Genomic DNA, 23,186 nt, shown 5'->3' with positions numbered 1-23,186 from the left:
AGATTTCTTTCATTAATAAGTGACCGCAAGCAGTGTCATTTGAAGTCAAGGTTCAGAACATGAGTTGCCAGTGGTACTGTTTCCTCTGAAGAAGAACTTGTAGGTTTTCAGTGCAGGTCTGTATTTCACCTGATTTTCCTCAGGAGTGGTTATTTTCTTATTCACTGGTCGTTCATCCCAGTTCAACTGAATGGTATCAAACCAATCTTTTTTATGCTAAAGATTTCCATGTCCATGCACAACTTAATGTTGCCAGAAACATTTTGTGTACTTCTTCCTTGATGTTTATTTTATTTGGTCTTTCCCAATAAGTAGAGAAGCTCTGTCTAGTGGTATTAGTCAACATGGTCCCCAGTGTCTATACAGACATCTAGAAAGACCACAGGAGATGCTTTTTGAAATGTGTGATGAGTTGACTTTGAGTCCAAATAGAATTCACAAGTGTGCAATTAAGTATTCAAAATTATTTTGAGCCTCAGGGGGACCATGACATTCTCAAGTAGGAAGAAAAAAGGATTCTTCAGTATGATACTTCAAGGTATTTCTGAACAGAAAAGCATTATATGTTGAGAAAAAAAATTAGCTATATATTGAGATTTGTGTGTATCTTTCCTATGTGGAAGAATCTGGAATTGTTTTAGTTTACCTTTGATCTGTTACTACAGTAATAATGGAGGACATTGTCTTGCCTTTCCTTATCTGTCTTTCTTGCTTCCAGTTTCCTTCTGTATATAAACTTTAAAAAAGTCATTTATGGAGTGAAGTTCTTGTTTTTTCTGACATTCTGTTGTAAACAATGTTTATATTTTGAGCAGTAGAAACTTAGATGTACCATAGTTGTACATGTTTTTAATAGTTAAATATTAACATGGGTTATTTTAGGTCATTCTGTTCATGCTCAGTTTTAATAAATTTATTCCTGTTTTCTGAATGCTTAGTAAAACATTGTGGTTGGTATTAGAGGTGTATGGACATAGCAGCATTATTGTCTACAATCCTTGGCCTGTTAGTTTTCAGGACTTGCTTGCTGAGTAGGAGAATGTTTCCAAGCCTCAAGTCAGTAAGCTGTTTTCTTGTGAAGAGTATTTCCTGATAATGTTTCACTCTAATTTCCATTTTTGTGTATGACAGGTTGTGTTGATGGGATGGGACACCAAGTATAATGGGAAGAATGGTGCTCCAATGCTAAGGGAATGACCCCTAGAAACATCAGGTCTCACACTCAAACCAAGTGTGATCTTGCAGGTCCTCAAGAGAGATTCTGAGGCTGGCCATGAGTCAGTGGATGGGAGACCCTTGGAGGTCCTGCTGCAAGCTAGGAGGCACTGGTTTGCATTTGAGCAGCAAGGCAGTGTGGGCTCTGGTTCAACATAAACTTGGCAGACACCACCACCAATGCTTGAGGATGGAAGAGAGACCCCAGATATGGATCATGCTTGACTCCAGGGGAATGATGAAAACTGGGGGTTAGTTGTGGCCTACATGATGGAGAAGTGTGCTCCTGAAAATTGCTACTGGGAGGACCACCTGCCTTCTACATGCAATACAGGGTATTGGCTGCCTGGAAGCCCTGGGATGTGTGCCTATGTATTAGTGATCAACAGGAGAGTGGGAGGCAGTGGAGCTTTCAGAAAGTGGAAGAGGTAGAATGCAGGGCCCTGTCAGGACAGGGTTCATGTTGGGGTTAGGCTGGTGTGGGTTGGGAGTGCAGGGAGGGGAAGCAGTGGGAGGCAGCACAGGGGCTACTGGCTGAGGAGTAGCAGTTTAAGTCTGGGCATTGGCTGAGTGATCTTTGCAGAGGTTAGGGAATGCCAAGCTTGGGGACACATACCCAGTAGGGATGTGTGTCCTTAAAGATGTAGGCCCTGCACCTGGGAGTAAGGTAGGGTCAGTGAAGGGTGGGGGAGGTGTTTCATGGTGACTGCTTGTGGGCATTGGTTAGAGAGGAACTTCTTTTCTTATCAAACATATCAAAATAGCAAATATGAAATCCAGGTTCTGAAAATCATTTGGCACTTTTTTTTTTTTTTCTCAATGCGGAGTCTCCTTCAAACTTGTAACTTTTTCCCCAATGGATTCTTGCTGGTTGGTAGGGTGTCATTGTTTTGTATACAAATGAGTCCTATAATTCAAAACAAGCTTACCTTTCCCAAAGCACTTTTTGTATCTCTTCTGGTACTTTGAAGTTTATTTTACCTTTGCCAGTAAACAGTGTCTTTCCACTGACATTTGGCATCAATTTGTGCAAGCTGAATACTCAGTAACTTTGCTGTCTGTTCCATTCAATTTGTTTTAAGGCTCACCCATCTTAAGAACTACCTTGCCACTGAAAAGTTGAATATGCAGGTGTCCTGTGTAAATACCAGCATGTTGAACTTTGTACCCCCAATCCCTGGACATCCACAGCATGCCAAAATGGAGGATTATATCTTGTTGAGACCTATAGCTCCAGGAGCAAAGCCTCTTTCCTGTTTTTGCTTGAGGGGAAGAAGAAGCCATCAATGCTGGCCGCAGGCTTCTGAGCTTGGATCAGGGAGGCCCAGAAATTGAGAGGCGAGATACTTCATGAGCGGGAATAGTGTCTGGACCTTCTAACAGTCTGTGCAGCGTAGGCCCCGCATCAGTGGAAAAACCTCCCTAAATTTTCACAGGTTGCTTCTCTGAGAGCTCAGCTGTATGTCTGAAGCAAGTGAGGTTGTGGATGCATTGATCAGCACCGTGAAGTGTACCTTCTCATAGTCACAGGAGAAGGAGAAAAAGGAAAGACCAGTATCAAAGATAAGTGTTGTTAAGAAACGGATGCATAGTGCTAGTCTGACTTACTCACATATTGAGGTTTGGGTTTGAGAGAACAGGAAGTTGTTCTCACCAAGGAAGTAGAAGCTGTGAATGGATGGGGTCTTTGTATTTTTGGAAAAGTAGAATTGTTTGTTGATTGGTCTTTGGCTAACACCATGCACCCCATTTTCCAGAAACAGGTCTTATGATGATTACCTGGTAGGTAATCACTGTGTGTGTGAGTATTGCATATCGTGGCATCAACTGTGCTGATGGTGACATCGGCTTTCTGCTCATGAGCCATTATCAATTTGTGCCTGTTTTGGTAGCTCTGTTTGGAGATGTGGAAGTTCTTGCAGCACTGCTTGCTGGTCAAGACATGATGTTGTTTGTCCTGGTGCATCAGTAGCTGATCAGAGCTGATTGTGTCCCTGCATCTGTATTGGAGAACCAGCCTTTGACCATGGACTTGAGGTTATTTGAGGAAAAAAAAAAGCTGTGACATACTGCAGAATTAGACCAAAACCAAAGATAGCAAAATGGATATTGATATTGTACTTGGGATAGAAATGTAAAAACCCAACAATCTACCAACAGATGGGAAAACCATGACTGAAATGAAGAAAGTAAGGAGTTATGGGATTCTTCTGAAGTGTGCCAGCAGCCCTCCACTCACTCACTGCACTCTGTACTGCTTCTGGGGACTTATGAATGAACTCTCTCCATAGCCTCGGTTGATACATATGCAATGTACCTTTCCTCTGGCACTTAAATCATCTGATGTTTTTTAGGACATAGACTTTTGTTTTTAATTTTGGACATCATTGAGAGAGAATTCTCGGAAGCTTCAGGGCATTTTTATTTATTCCAAAGTACATTTCATCTTGTAGCTACTGCTTTACCCTCTTACATCTTTGTAACCAGTCAGGTGGCTCATCACTGTGTGATCTTCTATTTACATGTGATCCCCTATTTGTTCTTCATTTTTCTCTCTAGCTTTTGCATAGGAGATAAAACATTCAACACTTTGCATTCTGTGTCTGGATTATTTCATTGATCATGTCATTTCTTATTCCATTCATAACTTTTCTGGATATAGCAGTCTTGGTTGGAAAGTGTTTCCTTTCGAAGCTTGGAATATTTCATTCCAACCCCCCCCCCCTTGATTTTAGAGTCTGAGATGAGAAGTTTGAACTGAGGCTTATAAACATAAGTATAATTAAATTTATACAAACAAATATAAATTTATACAAATGTGACCTAATGTTTTTCTTGTGTATCTTTTACTATTTTTCCCTATTTTCATTGCTGGGTCCTTTGATTATAATGTCTTGCAGAGCTGCTTTTTATCTTAATCTTTTTTTTTTTTTTTTTTGCTTTGGGATTCTGTATGGATCGTGTGTGTAAATGTCTATCTTATTTTTAATGTTTAATTTTTTTCTAGTGCTATTTGATCAAAAAATTTAATTTCATTAGTCTGAATTTCTATGTTCTTCTTCACCTTTTGCCAAGATTTTCTACTTGACCTTGAGCCCAAAACAATGGTTTTCCCAAACATGTACTGAAAGTTTTGAAAATGTGAGCAAAAATAGACTTTCCTTCTTAAAATTGTTTTCTCATATATTAGTCATATTAATAGATAATTATTAACAGGGAAGGAGATACTTTTAATTAAATTTTCAGCTTTTGTTTTCTTTCAGTTTATTCTTTTCTAGGCTTTAAGTCTATTTTGAAGTGTAACTTAATGTTTCTCAATTTTATATATTAAGATTTACATTTTCATTTATACCAGTTTGCTTCAATGTGAGTTTCTCTTCAAAGTAAAATTTTTAAAAATTGAATGAGATTATAAATTTGATCCATTAGATCCTCCAGGAAATATTATTATTTAATATGCATAAGCTTATCTCAAATGATTTGGAGAGTTCTTCAGGCCAGGCTACTTGATTTGAAGAGAAGGAAAATTTAAATTAAAAGCTTCAAGTTATAAATGCATTTTGGAACCAACTTATATCCTCCTCAGCTATAATGGTGGTTATATGTTGTGACTTGTTAACCATTTGTGGGAAATTTCACTGAGCTGTTCCAATTATTATCTTCCAATTATCATTTTAATATTAAGTGACATTTTTCTCAAGATAAATCATAAGTATGTTTTTCACTGATATTTTGAGAGTCGTAGTCACTACACAGTTTTTAAATAAACAGATATTTTTACCTCTAAATCTATTTCCTGACAGGGTGAAGTAAGTAAGTGTTGCATGGATTTGTATGGAAAACTGAATAACTCTACCTAATGGGCAATATAAACATTTGATCATGTAGTTGAATCACAAATATCAAGGTACATTTCTATGGTAGATGTAATAAAATAAGATTTTGAATCACTCCTTCGTCATACTTATAAACCATTATTTTAAAAATGATTGTAGTAGAGTGACATGATTTTAATACAGCTCTTAAAATTATATGAGCATATGAATTAAAGTGGAGTGGAATTCCCTTGTCCTCCATTAACATATGGCACAGAGTGAGAATTCAGTAATGAACTTTCCTATGGTTGGCAGTATGATTGATATTGGTGTAGAAATGGATGATCTGTCCTTAAACCATAAATGTTCTTCATCAGGGAGTAAATGTTCATAAAATTAGATACCTATAACTATAAGCTACCATAACTCTATATTATGATATGTAAGTAAGTAGTTTTATTTTGACTTTATAAAACATAAGGGTAAGGTTACTTTTTTGGTTTTCTATTTTTGATTCTTATTCCTTTGTTATTCAGAAAATTCTTCTTTAGCACCTACTTTGCATTTAGAACTATTTTGGAAGCTGGAAAATATATAATAGCATTTTTATTTGGTATTTTATTTTTTACTTTCAAGATTGGAAAGGATGTCTATCCCTTTCTGTTTTCAAATATGAATGTATGTGTAGAGATTTCAAAATGGGGTTAAAATAAATAAATGACCCAACTCAAAAGCACTTAAGTTAGAAAACCACAAGCCATTATATAAAGGGCATGAATCATACTGTCTTTAATTAAGTGGATGTATGTTTAGAAGGCCAGAGGCTTATCCTGCTTATGAATAGGTTAAGTTCTTTTGTGAGTCTTGAGTGTTGTTATCTATCTATCTATGTATATATTTAGTAATATACATATATGCAGAAATACTTATAGATACATGTATATGTATGGAATATGGCTTCCAAGAGACAGAGGGACATAAAGTGATTATAGATAATTATACATTTTTTAGCTGAAACATAATCAGTGCCAGTGGCTTTTATTTTTCTTTACAGTTTTTTTAATTTGTGCATTATAATTGTACATAGCAAGATTTTTTGTTACATATTTATACATGCACACAATTTAACAATATAATTTGGCCAATATTGCTTCCCAGCACTTCTGCCCTCCCTGCGTACCTCCCACCCCTTGGTCTTTTTCTCTAGTTATCTCCCTTTGATTTTTCAGAGATCATCCCCCACACCATTCTTTTTCTTTTTCCTCTCTTGCTTGCACATATGAGAGAAAGCATATGATCCTTGACCTTCTGAGTTTGACTTATTTTGTTTAATATTATGGTCTCCACCCATTTTTCTGCAAATGACATAATTTCATTTTTATGATTTAATAAACTTTCATATTATCTCATCTCTCTTTGGATTCCTAGCGTTAGGCACACAGGGAAGCTAATTTTAATCCATCATATTGATAATAGTAATAGCAGCCCTCCTTTCTCATTCACCTCCAATTCTGGTGTTCCTTCCATGTGCCTGCCGTGATTCTTGTGGTTGATCTTTCATCTTTGTGGTGGAGTAGTATAACTTGCTCTAAGGATTAAGGATACTAAGCCAGAGAAGTAAACAGATGGCTATAGAGGGAACTCCCTTAGTTTGACTCCATGCCCATCACTTTTATCCTTGGGAAGCATGGGTGCCAATTTTAAGCCTGAAAAATGTCTGCATCACAGTATTTTTAATATAATTCTATATGTAGTATAATTTTGATAAATTATTTGACTTTCTATTTCTTCTGGTTGGGAATATGTTAGAATTTTTAAAAGTTTCCAATGAAATAGGTGAATTTCATCAGGTGATTTCTAATGCTGCTTTCATATTTGATACACCATTTAATCTTTTCCAGTTATTTGATATGTGCTTTTTTTTCCTGAGCACCTAAAGCATTTTTATTCATTCTATTTAGTTATACATGGCAGTGGAATGCACTTTGACACATCATACATAAATGGTGTATAACTTCTCATTCTTCTGGTTGTACATGATGTAGAATCACACTGGTCATGTAGTCATATATGCACATAGGGTGATTATATCAGATCCATCCTGCGATTCTTCCGACCTCCATTCCTCTTCCCCTCCCTTCACTCCCCTCTGCCTGGTCGATAGTATATCTGTTCTTCCCTACCCACTCCAAGCCTTATTATCAATTAGCATCTAAAAATCAGTGAAAACATTTGGCCTTCGGTTCTTTGGGCTTAGCTAATTTTGTTTAGCATGGTATTCTCCAGCTCCATTCATTTACTTCCAAATGCCATAATTTAATTCTTCTTTAAGGCTGGGTAATATCTGGTTGTGTAAGTATATCACGTTTTCTTTATTAATTCATCTGTTGAAATGCACTTAGTTAAGTTTCATTGTTAGGCTATAACATTGATGTGGCTGCACCACTGTAGTATGCTGATTTTAAATCCTTTGGGTATAAACTGAAAAGAGGGATAACTGGGTAAATTTCAAGTTTTCTGAGGAATCTTTATACTGTTTTCCATACTGATAATTTGGAAATTTGCCTCCCCACCAGCAAGGTATGATTGTACCTTTTTCCCTACATCCTCACCAACATTTATTGTTGATTGTATCCTTGATAATTGCCATTCTGACTGGAGTGAGATGAAATCTCAATGAAGATTTGACTTGCATTTTTGTAGTTACTAGAGATGAATATTTTTTCATATATTTGTTGATTGTATTTTTTCTTCTTCTCAGTTTCTGTTCAGATCCTTAGTCCATTTATTGATTGGGTCATTGTTGTTGTTGTTGTTATTATTATTATTGTTGTTGTTGTAAGGTTTTTTAGTTCTTCATATATTCTGGAGATTAATGTTGTATCTGAGGTGCATGTGGTAAAGATTTTCTCCCATTCAGTAGGCTTTCTCTTCATATTATTGTTTCTTATGCTGAGAAGAAGTTTAAAATCTGCTTCTTTGATTCTATCCCATTTATTTATTCTTGATTTTACATCTTGTGGTTTATGGGTCTTGCTAAGAAAGTAAGTTCCTAAGCTGACATGATGGAGATTTGGGCCTACATTTTCTTCAGTTAGTTGCAGGGTCTCTAGGGTTCAAGTGCCTAAGTCCTTGACCCACTTTGAGTTTTGTGTAGGATGAAAAGTAGGGGTTTAATTTTATTTTGCTACATGTGTATTTCTAGTTTTCCCAGCACAATATATTGAAGATGGTATCTTTTCTCCAGTGTATATTTTGGCCCCATCTTCTAGTATTAGTTAACTGTATTTATGTGGGTTTTTTACTGTTTATTCTATTCTTTACTATTGTTCTGTGAGTCTGTTTTGGTGCCAGTACCATGCTGTTTTTGTTACCATGGCTTGGTGGTGTAGTTTAAGGCCTGTGGATTGTGATGCCTCCTGCATCACTTTTCTTGCTAATGACTGCTTTGGCTATTCTGGTTCTCTAATATTTGCAAATGAATTTTATGGGTGATTTTTCTAGTTCTACAAAAAGTCATTGGTATTTTTATAGGAATTGCATTGAATCCGTATAGCACTTTTGGTCACATGGTTAATTTGACAATATTAATTCTGCCTTTCAAGGACATGGGAGATTTTCTATCTTTTATGGTCTTCTGTAATTTCTTTCTTCAGTGTTATGTAGTTTTAATTGTAGAAATATTTCAAATCATTTGTTCTATATAATCCCAAGTATTTTATTGTTTTCTTAGGCTATTGTGAATGGTATAGTTTTCATAATTTCTCTTTCAGTTCACCTGCCATTGATATATAGGTATGTAATTTATTTATGGCTGTTAATTACACAATCAATTTTGATGTATTATATCTCTATTCTCATTTATTTCTGAAATTTTTTCTCCCCTGATTTTATATGTAATTCAATCCTAATCCATAGTTGTATATTTTAGCCTCCAGGCATTAAATGGTTTCTTATCTTATCTTATCATTAACCTGCTATTTCTTTCTTTTGGATCTCATTGGGTGCAAAAAAATTATCTCTATTTCTTGTATTTACCTTGTACCAAAAAATATGATTTTTGGTTTCAGGGATTGAACTCAGTGGCACTTGACAACTGAACTACATCCCCAGCCCTATTTAGATACAGGTTCTCACTGAATTGCTTAGCACCTTGCCATTGCTGAGGCTGGCTTTGAACTTGCAATCCTTCTCTTTTTTTTTTTTTAAACAGAGAGTGAGAGAGGAGAGAGAGAGAGAGAGAATTTTTAATATTTATTTTCCAGTTCTCGGTGGACACAACATCTTTGTTGGTATGTGGTGCTGAGGATCGAACCCGGGCCGCACGCATGCCAGGCGAGCGCGCTACCTCTTGAGCCACATACCCATCCCAATCCTTCTCTTTTAGCTTCCTGCACCACTGGGATTACAGGAGTGCTCCACCATGCCTGGCAGTATGAACTATTTTAACGAATGTTCATTGTTTCATGATGAAGCAAATGAATTCATTATTGATGGATTAAATAGTCCACATATGTCTATGCAGTCTATATGATTAATGTTATGTATTTAGTTCTGAAGAGGCTAGGCTGGCAGTGTTTCCTTTTTTGATGGGCATGGTACAGAAAGGTCTCCCAAAACCTCAGCAGTGTGAAGAGCATGGAGTGTGGTTCTCACAAGGCCTTTCACCTGCTACCACAAACTCTGTCTTCCATCTATGGCTTCCTCCAATTGTCACCTCCTCAAACCCCCACCAACACCAAACCATTTTATAGTAATCTTATTTTGTTTAAAAGCATTGACAGAGGTGTTGGGTATATGGATTAGTTATAGAGTATTTAGCATGTATGAGAACCTGGGTATAGTGCTCATCTCTTTAAAAAAATGACTTACCAAAATTATTATTGCCAATGAAGAAGCTTATCAAGGGAGATTGAGCAGGAATACTGGCTGGTGTGGGCCATTTGTGGAGGTCCTGACCTGAAAGCCCTAGAGAAACAGAGAGGTCCTGAGTGTCTCCATGCACCTATTTACTCATTTCACAAATTTGAATGAATCCTGGAGGCCAAAGTGCGAGTCAGTTATGTAGGTTAGAAGAGTGTCCTGATGGAATGGAAGACTGCACCATCCAGGCTGTGCCGGTGGGGGCAGAGCAGAAGGGAGACCAGTTCTCCTTTCACCAGGATGTTTGACTTTAATATCCTATGGAGTGCTCAATATCCAGGACCTGCAAACCTTGGAAGTTCAGTACCCAGGACTTCTAATTGGCAGCTAAATAAACCCAAAACTTCAACTGGTTTCCCAAGTAATTATAATTTCCTTATAGGGTGACTGATTTTTAAAAAATAAATTAATACACACAGCATCTTTTAATGTACACATTTTCAAAAGAATTGAAAAGTTTTCAGATACAATCTATTATCTGTTGTATCCTGAGGGCCTCACAAGAACTCTGAAGTTGGAAGATGGCTCCATGTTCTTTCTTATTTTTTTTTTAATTTTTAAAACTGCTTCACACTGGTATATTTAGGGATGTGTCTTCCACCCCTAAATAAAGATTTTACTTATTTCTCACATGCTTTACTCACTAGTTCATCAAATTCTTAAGGATAACTCATTGTCATCTTGATCATCCAACCATCTTCATAACAACAGTTGTTGACAAGCCCTGAATTTTCTGCAAATAGCTTTATTAACTTTAGTTACCTCCCCACAGAGGACACTAGAGTTCACAGGCAGCTCTCATAATTTCTAAAACACAAAACACAACATGCTTTTTTTCAATTTTGTCACCATTTTTAGGCAGACTAAACTAAAAAAAGCATCTGCCAAAAGCTTTTTGCACAAAATTCCATAATTGCTGATTCCACTGCCCTTTCCTGTAGTTATGCATTACTCTGTATCTGTTCAAGCAGGGATAGCAGGGCATTGGTTGAGAGCATCCAGTTAGTGTAGGCTCTCAGTCACTGGTGCCAAGGGAGCAGCACACAAGGGTGCCTATTCTGCACAGAGCTACCTGCAGCTGTCCTACAGTACCTTGCCCTACCCTGTTCTGAGGGGATTAATGGTATCAAAGGTAGGTGCTGCTGGTGGTTTGTGCATAGGAATATTCACTGACCCAAAATGTGAGCTCTTCCTATGGTTATTGATTTCACAAGAAACAAATAAAAAAATCATTACATTTTTGAGTTCTACATGCAGTCTTTTAGGGTCATGATGACACTAAGAAAATGTTTGCGATGAACAAAAATTTGACATTCTGTGTATCAAAATACATTATTAACTTTCACAAATTACTTGTTTGCCAGTTGCCAAAAGATAAGTGACTGGAACAAGATAAAAAGATTACTCAAATATCTGTACAAAGAGTGAAATGGAATTTTTAGGTAGTGGCATGCACAGTTTTAAATGCTGCATAGAAGTTACCATCCAATCATCTATTCGAGGAGTATTAAACATCTCAAACCTTAATCAACAGCCCAATAGCACTACTCTTCACCTTCAAATCATTGTAGCTGAAAAATTTATCTCATTTGTTAGACTTAAATTTCTTCTCTTACCAAGGACAATAAATATATTTTCTATGTTCATATATCACCATAACTTGAGCATCTGTAAAAGAGTACTTTATTTGATTTAATTAAATTCCAGGGTTGGAAACGAAGCTCAAATGTTAGAGTACCTCCTGCATAGCAAGATCAAGGGTAAGGGTTCAATCCTCAGCACAACAACAGCAACAACAACAACATTGTAATCATCAACAACATAATAGATTTTAAAAAGAGAGGTAGAAAAAAAGGAAGTCTTCTTTTCAATTTATTATTTCTTAAACACCTTTTCCAACATGAAGAAGCATTTGTTTTCTTCTAGTACATTTCTGTATTAACATCCTATAGTGCCTTTCATCTATTGTAGATATTACTACAATACACTTTTTATATATGCATATTTTATTTCACATATGCAATTATAGGTTAATAATTTTGTTTTGGTTGCATTCTGATGGAAATAGAAGAGAGCAAGTATAAAATATTATTGCTACTGCAAAAGTATTGCTTTACTTTATAAAAGTTTCACTTAAAAATACTGAAGTTCTCAACTATACTTATCTATTCTTTAATTCTATTCATTTGTACTCATAAACTGAATACTTTTTTTATGCTCAAAAACTGCACAGCTACTTATTTTGTATTTGACATACTCTAGTATCTCACAGAACTCTTACACAAAAACTTTCTTTATGTGACCAGTTAATTAAAACTGAAGTGATAGGACTCAGTTTCAAGTAAAACAGTTCTTCCTCCTTTTCCATCAAGCATTTATGGAGGTAAGAAATTGTCAACTCCCCTTGTGGAAAATTAAGACAGTATTAAATACTAATCATTGAAAACACCTGATTCACATATATCCTGTGTATGTAAACACTGAATTAATTTAACCATACTAATTCATTTGGATTCTTTTTCCCTTGGGATTAAGTTACTTGGGGAAAAATAAGAAAGTATTTACTTTTAGTTTGGTCTTTTGCTCTTGTTATTCAGCCTACTTTACCTATAGTACTTTTAAGAACTGAATTTAATTTAAATGTCATCCATGTGATTAGAACTGCCATAAATATATTGTTTGTCTTACATTTCAGTTAAGGTAAGGCACCATGGATTATGATGGTTCTTTATTTTGTGTAAGAAGAAAAAAATTAAATGCTGCCAATTATAGTTGTAATGCAGCCTGAATTTTTAGTGGTATTCCAATGTCAGTGTTATTAAAATGATAGGGGAAAAAAGCATCCAAGACTCATTGAAATACATAGTTTTTAAAAGATATCTGCAAAAGTCACTATAATGCTACTAATTTAATAATTGAAATACTCTTAGTTGATAAAAGCAATAGTATTGATTCCAGTAGCTACCAATTATGGAGCTGTTCCTTGTTCTAGAAACTCTTCAAATGTTTTAAATAGATTCTCCATGAAGCATCAAATTAGGACCCTGGGAGATACTAATTTTAATCCTGTGTTTTTTAGGAAACTGAGGGAGAGTATGACTGTAGGATAACTAGTACATCACAGAGCCTAAAGTAGAACTCAAACCGAAGATGAGCTAAATCTTAAGGCCATGTTCTTTCTAGGCAAGTGGGCCACTCTGCTCTGGGGATGTGGTTCTATGGTATAGCCCTTCTTTACCCATAATGCTTCAGTCCTGGGTTCCATCCCCAGAACTATGAAAATAAAGAGACAAAAGTAAGTAAAATCAATGGAACCAGGCACAGTGGAACATACCCATGATTCCAGTGAGTAAGGATGCTGAGGCTAGAGCATTGGAAGCACAAGGTCAGGGTGGGCAACTTAGTGAAACCCTGCATCAGAATTTTTTAAAAACTAAATTAATAAGTGCTTAGGATATGACTCAGTAGTTGAGTACCCCAGGGTACAATCCCAAACAATATCAGAAACAAGAAACATGAAAGAAAGTGTCAATGGCATAGGCCGATCATTCATTAGTTTATTAAGTAATGACAGCTAGTAAATATTGTACCTTCTTCAGAAGAAAATAGAGGAATTATGAACTATTAAATGTTTATAATTGCATTAATAGCTGGATATTTCAAAAGGTGCCTTATGAATTCCTAACAAAGCCTCCTTACTTGCATAGAACCCTTCTATATTATGCCTGTGCCTGTGGCAATCCAGCAGTGCTGGCTTTTATAGTGAAGATGAAATACAACGTTGACCTGTGAGACAGTGATGACAACATACCGTTGATGAAGGCAGATGTAGCCAATGGTTTTGCAGAAAATTAATTTGATGCAATGCTTAGAAGAAAAATTGATTAATGCCAGTTGGTTATAACTAATGAGTAAAACATGTGAAATGTTTTTCTTGGATTTTCCAAATTTATAATCTATTTTTTGGTTAAAACCAACAGGCCTTTTAATATGAGGAAGAGGAATGTGCAATTATTCTTCTAGAACATGGTGCCAATCCAAATGTTCACAACAAGTGTGAAACTCCTCTCCACTATGCTATCTTTTATAGGAACACATCAGTAACAACAAAACTGCTTTCAATCAACGCAGATATTGAAGTCAAAACACGGTATAAACATCAATCATCATTATTTCCAAAATATTTGAAATGTTTCTTTGAAATTAACAGTGATTTATGTTAACAAATACTGATTATAAGCAGTAATTTTTCGATTAGAATAGTAACAAATGTTGGAAGGTCTCCTCATATTCCTCCTCCTTCTTTTGTAGCTCATGTGTATATTTAGGAGTTATCCCTCCATGAATTGGGTCCACATCTAGAGTTCAAGAGACTCATGTAGAAATCTGAATTTTAAGCTTCTGTGAGTAACCTGATGTGGTCCTCCTTGAGTCATAGTACCGTGTCGTGTGGTGTGCAGGGTTTGCCTCCCACATGCTGGGCACACATGTTCTTTAGTTTGCTATTGACAACTGCAGCATTCCCTCAGATCACCTACTTCTCCTGTATAAATGAGGTTATAGCTCCTATTTTATAATATATTTTGATAAAGTTTTCATGGTAATTTTTACTGATATACAAGAATATGGCCTACATAATATATTATCAATCTCTTTCAAATGGGATTAATTTTTTGAATTGAGAATTTGATATTTAAGTAATTTTCTTTCTATATCCTATAAAAATCATGTTCTCATTGGAATTTTTGAAAGGCAGATTAGGTCGCTCATTGCTAGAATTGAGTAAATTATTGCTAGAAGTAGTAACTCATGAATATTGTGAGCTGTACTATGTATTACTATTCAGCTTTGTTCCTTAAAAATGCAAATGATTTAGTATCTTTCATGATGCTAAAAATAATCTGTGTAGATCAGCATGAATCTTGTTGAATCACAAAATTTCTGAATTTTGGTTAAAATTATAAATAACATTAAGTAGCAATTAACGTGGAATGCAAGTAAAAAGAATTTTGGAAAGTAGATTAGCATTATGTTACAGGATTGTCATTACAAGTGAGAATACATTTTCAATATTATTTTTTATTAGTGGTTATAGTTATACATAGTAGTTGGGTTCATCCCAACAAAATCATACATGCATGGAATTTCAGTTGAATTTATGATTTCCTCTCTTCCATTCTGTCCTACTTCTCCTCCTCCAGTCTCCTCCTCCTATTCTCCTGAACTTCCTTTCACTTGTCTGTTTATTTATATTTGATTGTTTCTTTTTACTTATACATAAAGCTGCAATTCCCTGTGGTATATTTATATATGCATATAACATTAATATTAAAGAATTCCTTCTTCATTCCTTTCCCTTTCCCATTCCCGCTCTGCCTCTCAATCTCCTTTTCCTACACTGAATGATATTCCCTAAATCTTTTGATATTCTGTTCTTCCCTTCTTTTTCTTTACTTAATTCTAGCTTCCACATATGAAACATTTGACCTTTGAGTTTCTTAGTTTCACTTATTTCACTTAGATGATGTCATAATTGATTTTTATGGCTGAGTAAAACTTTATTGTATGTATGTGCACCACTATTTCTCAATCCTTTCATCTAATCACAGGCACCTGGGTTGATTTCATAATTTACCTATTGTGTATTGTGCTACTGTAAACACTCATGTGATTGAATTACTATACTAGGCGAATTTTATTGTACTTGTTTACTGATGCATAGATAGCTGGTTCTTGTTGTGGTTCCCTGCTTAGATTTTGGGAAATCTCCAAACTGTTTTCCAGAGTTGTTGTACTAGTATGTAGTACCACCAGCAGTGTACAAGTGTGCCTTTCCCATACATTCTTACCAGTATGTATCACTGTTTGTGTTCTTCATCATTACCATTATGGCTGGAGTAAGATAAAGTTTTAGTGTAGTTTTTATTCACATTAACCTAATTGCTAGACATGTAGAAGAGTTTTTCATATATATTTTGGATATTTGTGTTTTTTTTAAGAAATTTCTGTTTAGTTCTTTTGCCCAGTTATTGAATGGGTGTTTTTTGTTTGTTTCGTTTTGTTGTTGTTTCTTTGTTTGGTGGGGTTTTTTAATATTTATATTTTTGTTGTAGCTGGACACAATACCTTTATTTTATTTATTTTATGTGGTTCTATGGATCAACCCTAGGGCCTCACATGTGCTAGGTGAATGCTCTCCTGTTGAGCTACAACCCCAGCTTGGTGTTGTTGTTGTTGTTGTTGTTTTTTTTTTTGAGTTGGTTATTTCTGTTTGTTAACCCCTGTCAGTGGATTAACTGGCATTTTTTCTCCAATTGTGTAAGAATAATATATTTTTGTATTGAGCTTTCTGACATGTAAGATAAATATCTTTCATCTTACAATAAGAGAAGACACAGGGACCAATTATTAAAAAAAAAATCAATGTAGTTTACTCAGAGTCTCTCAGTTTTAAGCAGGAATGCCTGATATTGGTATCTGGGATTCTGATTCCATAAATAGAAAAGAATTAAGAGGACTTGTATAACATGCAGGAAACTTTCATGTCATTGGAAAGCTCTCAGTGGACATCAGATTGCAACTTGTGTGTGACTTTTAGGTCGTAATTCCAACAAAAGGCTTTTGGGTTATGTGGAAACTCTGAAAGATAATTTTGGGTTTATTGAAACAGCCAATCATAATAAGGAAATCTTTTTCCATTACAGTGAGTTCTCTGGTGATGTCGATAGCCTGGAGCTGGGGGACATGGTGGAATACAGCTTGTCAAAAGGCAAAGGCAACAAAGTCAGTGCTGAAAAAGTAAACAAAACTCACTCAGTGAATGGCATTTCTGAAGAAGCTGATCCCACTATCTATTCTGGTAAAGTCATTCGCCCCCTCAGAAGTGTTGATCCAACACAGATTGAGTCTCAAGGAATGATTGAGATCATGGATGAGGGGGATATGAAAGGTGAGGTGTATCCATCTGGCATAGTTGGAATGGCCAATAAAGGGGATTGCCTGCAGAAAGGGGAGAGTGTCAAGTTCCTGGGCCAAAATGCACAGACTATGGCCTATAACATCACGCTCCTGTGCAGGGCCACAGTAGAGTGTGTGAAAGATCAGTTTGGCTTCATTAACTACATAGTAGGAGATAGCAAGAAGCTCTTTTTCCATGTGAAAGAAGTTCAAGATGGCATTGAGCTATAAGCAGGAGATGAAGTGGAGTTCTCAGTGATTCTTAATCAGCGTACTGGCAAGTGCAGTGCCTGTAATGTTTGGGGAGTCTGTGAGGGCCCCAAGGCTGTTGCAGCTCCTCGACCTGACCGGTTGGTCAGTCTCTTGAAGAACATCACCCTGGATGATGCTAGTACTCCTCGCCTAAAGGTTCTTCTTCAGCCAAGGGGACCAGATAACTCAACGGGATTTGGTGCAGAAAGAAAGATTTGTCAAGCTGGTGCCATTGACTAACCACATCCATAAAGCACATCATTAACCCACTATGATCAAGTTGGGGGGATTCTGGTGAAGGGTTCTGAATATCTCCCTCTTCATCCCTCCCAAAATCTGGAATACTTATTCTATTGAGCTATTACACCAGTTTTAACACCTTCCTTGTGTTATGTTTAAAAAAATAAATAAATTTAAGAAACCATTTTAAAACTATGCACAGTTGCAGCTTGGAAAACTTAAGGTGGCACCTTATAGTATCAATTATAGGAGCTTTATTTGGTGCATTTTACACAACTGGTAATTGCAAAATCCACTTCGCCTGTGTAAGTGAAAAATACAGACTGTTATCTTGTTGGCCCTATGAAATTCTGCACTTGATATTTAGTATATACTCTACCTTCATTACTTCTGGCAAGATGTTCTGCCTTAGCACTCAGTTTCAATCTTTTCCTTTTCTTTCCTGTTCATTATGCTTTAATTCTGAGGACCATATGAGGGTAGGATATATTACCTTTTAAAAACTACAAAAATTTGTATAGGCAAACCATTTTCTTAAGTTGATGGACAAATGTTAAAATGTTATTTTTCATATCATTTATAATCTTGTCACAATCCACTTAACAAAGTTTGGTTAGATTTCAGTGAAAATTGTCTTCCAGAGTATTTTTTTTTTCCTGAGATGGGGAGAAAATAACTTTACTACAATTAGTATATATGGTGCAGAATTTCATACAATTAAAGTGTGCCAGCAGTGTGGTAATTTGAACATATTTAAACAAACAAAAAAGGATGAATGCACAAACTTGCTGCTACTTAGATCACTGCAGCTTCTAGGACCCAGTTTCTTTTGCTGATTTAAAACAAAATGAGAAAAAATTAATAAATAAAAAAGTTGTGCCTGAAATGAATCTTGTTTTTTTTTTTTTTTTAATAAGTAGCCGCCTGGTTCCTGTGTCCTGTAGAATACAGGCATTTGACCCTTGGTGTAGCTTCTGTTCAACTTTATATCACGGGAATGCATTGGTCTGATTTCTTGGCCCTCATCTTAAATTGGCCATATTCAGGGTCCCTGGTCAGTGGACTGAAGGCTTTGTCTAAGATGACAAGGGTCAGCTCAGAGGATATGGGGGAGGGCGCTTTTATCTTCCCCATTGTCATTTGAGGTTTTGATCTCTGGGTAAAGAGGCCATTTATCTTTGTAAACAGAAAATATTTTGCTTTCTGCCGTTTTCTGTTAATGGTGAAAGAATGGAAGTGAATAAAGTTTTACTGATTTTGAGACACTAAAAAAAAAAAAAAACTCATTTTCTCCAACTTCTCCCATAGACTCAATTGGAATAATGCATAAAGAAGCTCATACTTTATTTACCCTTATCGTGCAGAGGGAGCATTTATTTTAATTTGCTAGAAGCATAGTAGATTCTTAATTATTTAAAAGCTGAGTCTATGTTATTTAATCAACAGCTTTAAAAGATGAAAATTTACTTTATTTCATATCTTCCTCTGGCCAATCCTCACTATCACCATAAATATGCTTCTCTCCCCAACCCTCCCTGTCACGCACACATCCGTACAATCACATGAAAACAAATAAATGTTCCTGTTCATCTGTTGAGTAGAAAGTCATTTATTTTTCTCTCATGTGAGGAAACCAGTTTCTATGACCAGTTTTGAACTATTTCTATGAAGTTCCGATATCTTCCTACTACAGTAGGGGAAACTGAGGCCTCAAAAGGGTAATTGAGTGATCCCCACTCAGTTAGCTCTAAGAGCCCTAGGACTCCTAGATTTAAGTATAGGACTTTCTTAGACTGTTCTTCCTCAGAGATACCAAAAGAGAAGAGAAAGTGACTAGAGGCTGAACCCTTTGCTTACCTATTTAATTAAATACAATAGAACAACTTATAGAACAGAACTTAAAATCCTTTTTATTTATAATTTTGTTTCATCATTCAGGGCTTTTAGCTGCCTTGCAGATTTTTGTGGGGGAAGGAGTTCAATGATCATCACTTAGAAGGGCTTCCTTTTTTTATTCTGTGAGGAAAAAAATCAAGAAAAAAAAACAGCAAGAACAAAGATATTTGGTAGTTACAGTTCATAGATTGAAGACAGCATCCTTTCCTGTCTCAAAATTGTCATATCACTTCAAGGTGCTCATATGTAATCCACAGACAAATCAAATGCCATCTTTTTTCTTTCCCAACTATAATATGAAGATTTTGGGCATGTGATAGGGCTGAAAAATTGGTTTCTTTGAATATGCTAATTCAATCAATCAGTAACAGTTGCATAGAATATTATATTAAGAAGAATTCAAAAGGCACAGAAGTAAAGAATGCTGTCCCCAATTAGGGATATCTTCCCTGGGTGCAGGAAGGGGAATGGCCACACATCTGCTACAAATTTGAAAACCCTGAAATAGATTATGTATGAGGTTCTTTCCAGTGCTAGCCTTTTATGATTCCTACAAAACCAGAGCAAAACTATCCAGCATTAAATTACTCCATTCAAGGCTAGATGTGTATGTTGTCATTAATCCCTCATAGTCTTATGTAAATAGTTCAGAGGGTAAATGGGAGCTTCATGGTGCTGGGAGGGAGCTGGGCCTGCCCTGAATAGCCAGCCCAGAGGCTGGCAGCACAAGGCTTTTCTAACCCTCTGATGGTGGAGAGCCTGCCCGCTGAGATCTTTCCTCTCCACTTCCTCATTATTCTCATTAGTCTTCCTTACTCAGACAGTGACACATTCTCCATTATAGCAGTGGTCTTTTACTTCTCAGATCATGAAACATCTAGAGTCTGAACAAAACCACATGCTCTCTTCCATGAGAAATCTACTCACAAACACATCTATATAATTTGGGCTCTCACCTGTTTTCATAAATATTTGTTGATCTCTTAATCTCCATCAGATGCTCATCTCCATCAGACGTAGGTGATTTGGAGATGTTACAACGCCTTGGGATTTTATCTGTGTTTTATTTGGTGCCGAAAGCAATTGTTTCTGTTGTGAACATTATTACCAAACACAGTAACAACAAATTTTTACTGGTATGTCAATATAGTGGTAAGGCCCAGTGCTAAGAACTTTGCCTGAGTTAATTCCCTTAATTCTGATAGCAAACTGTATGAGGAATTTTATAAGAGACAATAATACATTTTAAGCACTTTTTTATAACAGTGCCCAAGATAGAGTGGATCCTCAATAAATGTTAGTTGTTATTACTGCTTTTATTATTGTCATTATTTTTTTGGCAGTGGCCCAGAAGTCCTAGGCACTTTCAACAAGGTTAAAACTGTGCAATGTCTTATGTACTTCATTGATGCTTATTTAGAGTGACATGTGATCAAATAAAAAAAGAATATAGAGGATAGGGGTCCACTGGGGCCTCTAGCCATCTGTTCCAAATGCTATCTCTCTGGTTCAGATGCCCAAAACTGTCTTTCATCAGAAGATGATTGGATTCTGTGCTTATATAATAATTCATTGATAATTTGTGAGATGCATTGTTTTGCACCACTAATTCTCACTCTCTCAATCTGACCATGTGTGGAAGCATTTGGTAGGTATTTATCTATCTAGAGCCTGTTGGTGAAAGACAACAGACTATTTTGGCCTCTGCAAGATCAAAGCCTGGCCCATGGATTTCACCAGAATCCTCCAGAAGTCTGCAGGTATGTTATGCATGGCAATACAAAGAAGTTGCTCAACAGTTCACATATTTTCCATTGTTTTTTAAACACCTGTATATAATTCTGCTAGCAAAACAGGCTCAAAACTTTATGACAAAGCCTTAAATCTTAGAGTATAAACTACTTTAATAATAATTTGTGTAAAGAGCTTCAGGGCATTTTTCAGAGGATGATTATTAAAATCATCTTAATATGGAATATTATTTTGGTAGAAAATAGGAACACTAAATGTATGGTTTACACAGGCTTAATATAAGAAGGAAAACATTCAGAGGCCTAAAGTTTTGATTAGAAATAGAATACAAAAATATGTAACAATAATTCACTAGTATATGGAATTGGATACTATAAAGCAATTTAGTAATTTTTAATTTGGACTGGTCTTTAATGAATACAATTTCTAAAGTTAGGGTCTCAGTAGATATGCCATTCATCAAATAGATTTTTATGTGCCACCATACAAGGTACCCAGGAAAGCTGTATAGATGTGTAACCTAAACAAAGATTTAGGACAGCAAGGTGGAGAATGACAAGCCTCTATGGGAGCTCAGAAGGAGTCTAATTTAGAATTGTTTGGAAAATGCAAATCAGTGTTCTGTAAAATAAGGATTTGGCATAATCACACGTTCAAGAGATATAGGAGTTTCAGTATTGCTGTCCATGTTGTCTTTCATCTTTTAATAACTTTTCTTCTGAATATAAAGCCTTAACTTCTGGGTGTTGATAGCATGGAAAAGATAATGAGCACAAAGAAAACAAACTCATTCATACTCTCAAACTCCTTCTGCCGCACACCCACTATCTGTTTTCTTTCTGCTCTATTCATGCATCTTTATGTGTATCTTTTTCTTTAGGAAAAAGAAATGATATGGTAAGAACACATTGCTTGTTGCCAATGTTTACTGTAGTCATTAAATATGCTTAACAGCAACAATCCTTTCAAAAAGCTTAGTTGTATCCACGAGGCTTCAAGAGTCAGAAGTTCTGGGTGCTAGATCTTTTCCACAATCTATCAGCTGTGCAACTTTGAACAAATATCTTAGATGTTCTGACATCCAGTGACTTGTTTGCAAAATGAAGAGAAAAATAGCTAGCATTTATTGAAGAAGCATGACTCAAAGCATTTTCTGTAAGTCATCTTACAAAATCTTCCCAGGATTTCATTTCAGGTAGACAGTATATTTTTATGTTTAAAGAATATAAGTACACACAATATTGGGTTTTGTTGTGATTTGTCCAAGATTTCACACTTGGCACAGGTAGTCTGATCCCTGTACCCCCACAATAACATGTAAACGGTGCTTTCTCAAGTTTCTTAAGGCAGGAGATTGAACCCATCATTTGTTAACTCATTTTCTATTCTAGGATCTATGATAAATTACCTATGAAATGAAAATTTCCCTTATATGAATTTCTTTTTTTAAAGTATTTTTTTAGTTGTAGTTGGACACAATATCTTTATTTTATTTATTGTTACATGATGCTGAGGATCGAACCCAGCACCTCGCACGTGCTAGGCGAGGGTTCTACCACTGAGCCACAACTCCAGCCCCTTATATGAATTTCTTAACTGAAAAATTTTCAAATCCAAGTTACCTCAGAGAAAATTTTTCTTTCTCAGCATGATTTTATTTTGGGAATTATAAATTCCTTATTCCTGCATGTGCCACTCTGTGGTTCTTTGCCTAGGAACAGCTGGCTTCATGTCAAATCTTACTTTTTCTGAGCACTTTCACATGGATTGTCATGTTAGACCATGAGAAAATTTTTACAGATACTGAATTGGCAAGGACCATTCATAAAATTCACCATCTGGGAGATAGTGGCCTAATATTTGTTTACAGCTAGTAAATTATTCTGTCAGTACTTCCTAGACTCCATATAATGTTTTCTCATTCAGGCAGATTTTCCAAGCTCAAAAATAAAATGCTAGGCAGTGCTATGTACTATTTTAGATTAGGTGGTTTTAAAAGACCTCTTTGAATAACTAGGAAGGATATTTGAAAAGAACCTTAAATCTTGAGTAGAAGCCCAAAATGTAAATGTCAGAGCAAAAGAGTGTTCCTGGTAAATGAATAGTGAGTGCAGAGTTCTCCAAGCTGAGGAAAAT

At 35.8% G+C, this 23,186-nt stretch overlaps 1 pseudogene; it reads left to right on the top strand.

Annotated features, from left to right (window-relative positions):
- Window positions 1-16,413: 16,413 nt before the first annotated feature.
- LOC144253090 (cold shock domain-containing protein E1 pseudogene) lies at window positions 16,414-17,540 on the top strand (annotated as a pseudogene).
- Window positions 17,541-23,186: the final 5,646 nt, after the last annotated feature.

Source organism: Urocitellus parryii, unplaced genomic scaffold, assembly GCF_045843805.1.
Source record: "Urocitellus parryii isolate mUroPar1 unplaced genomic scaffold, mUroPar1.hap1 Scaffold_91, whole genome shotgun sequence".
NCBI classification, from domain to species: domain Eukaryota; kingdom Metazoa; phylum Chordata; class Mammalia; order Rodentia; family Sciuridae; genus Urocitellus; species Urocitellus parryii.
Note: the sequence above shows the minus strand (reverse complement) of the source record. Positions and strands in the feature narration are given on the sequence as shown.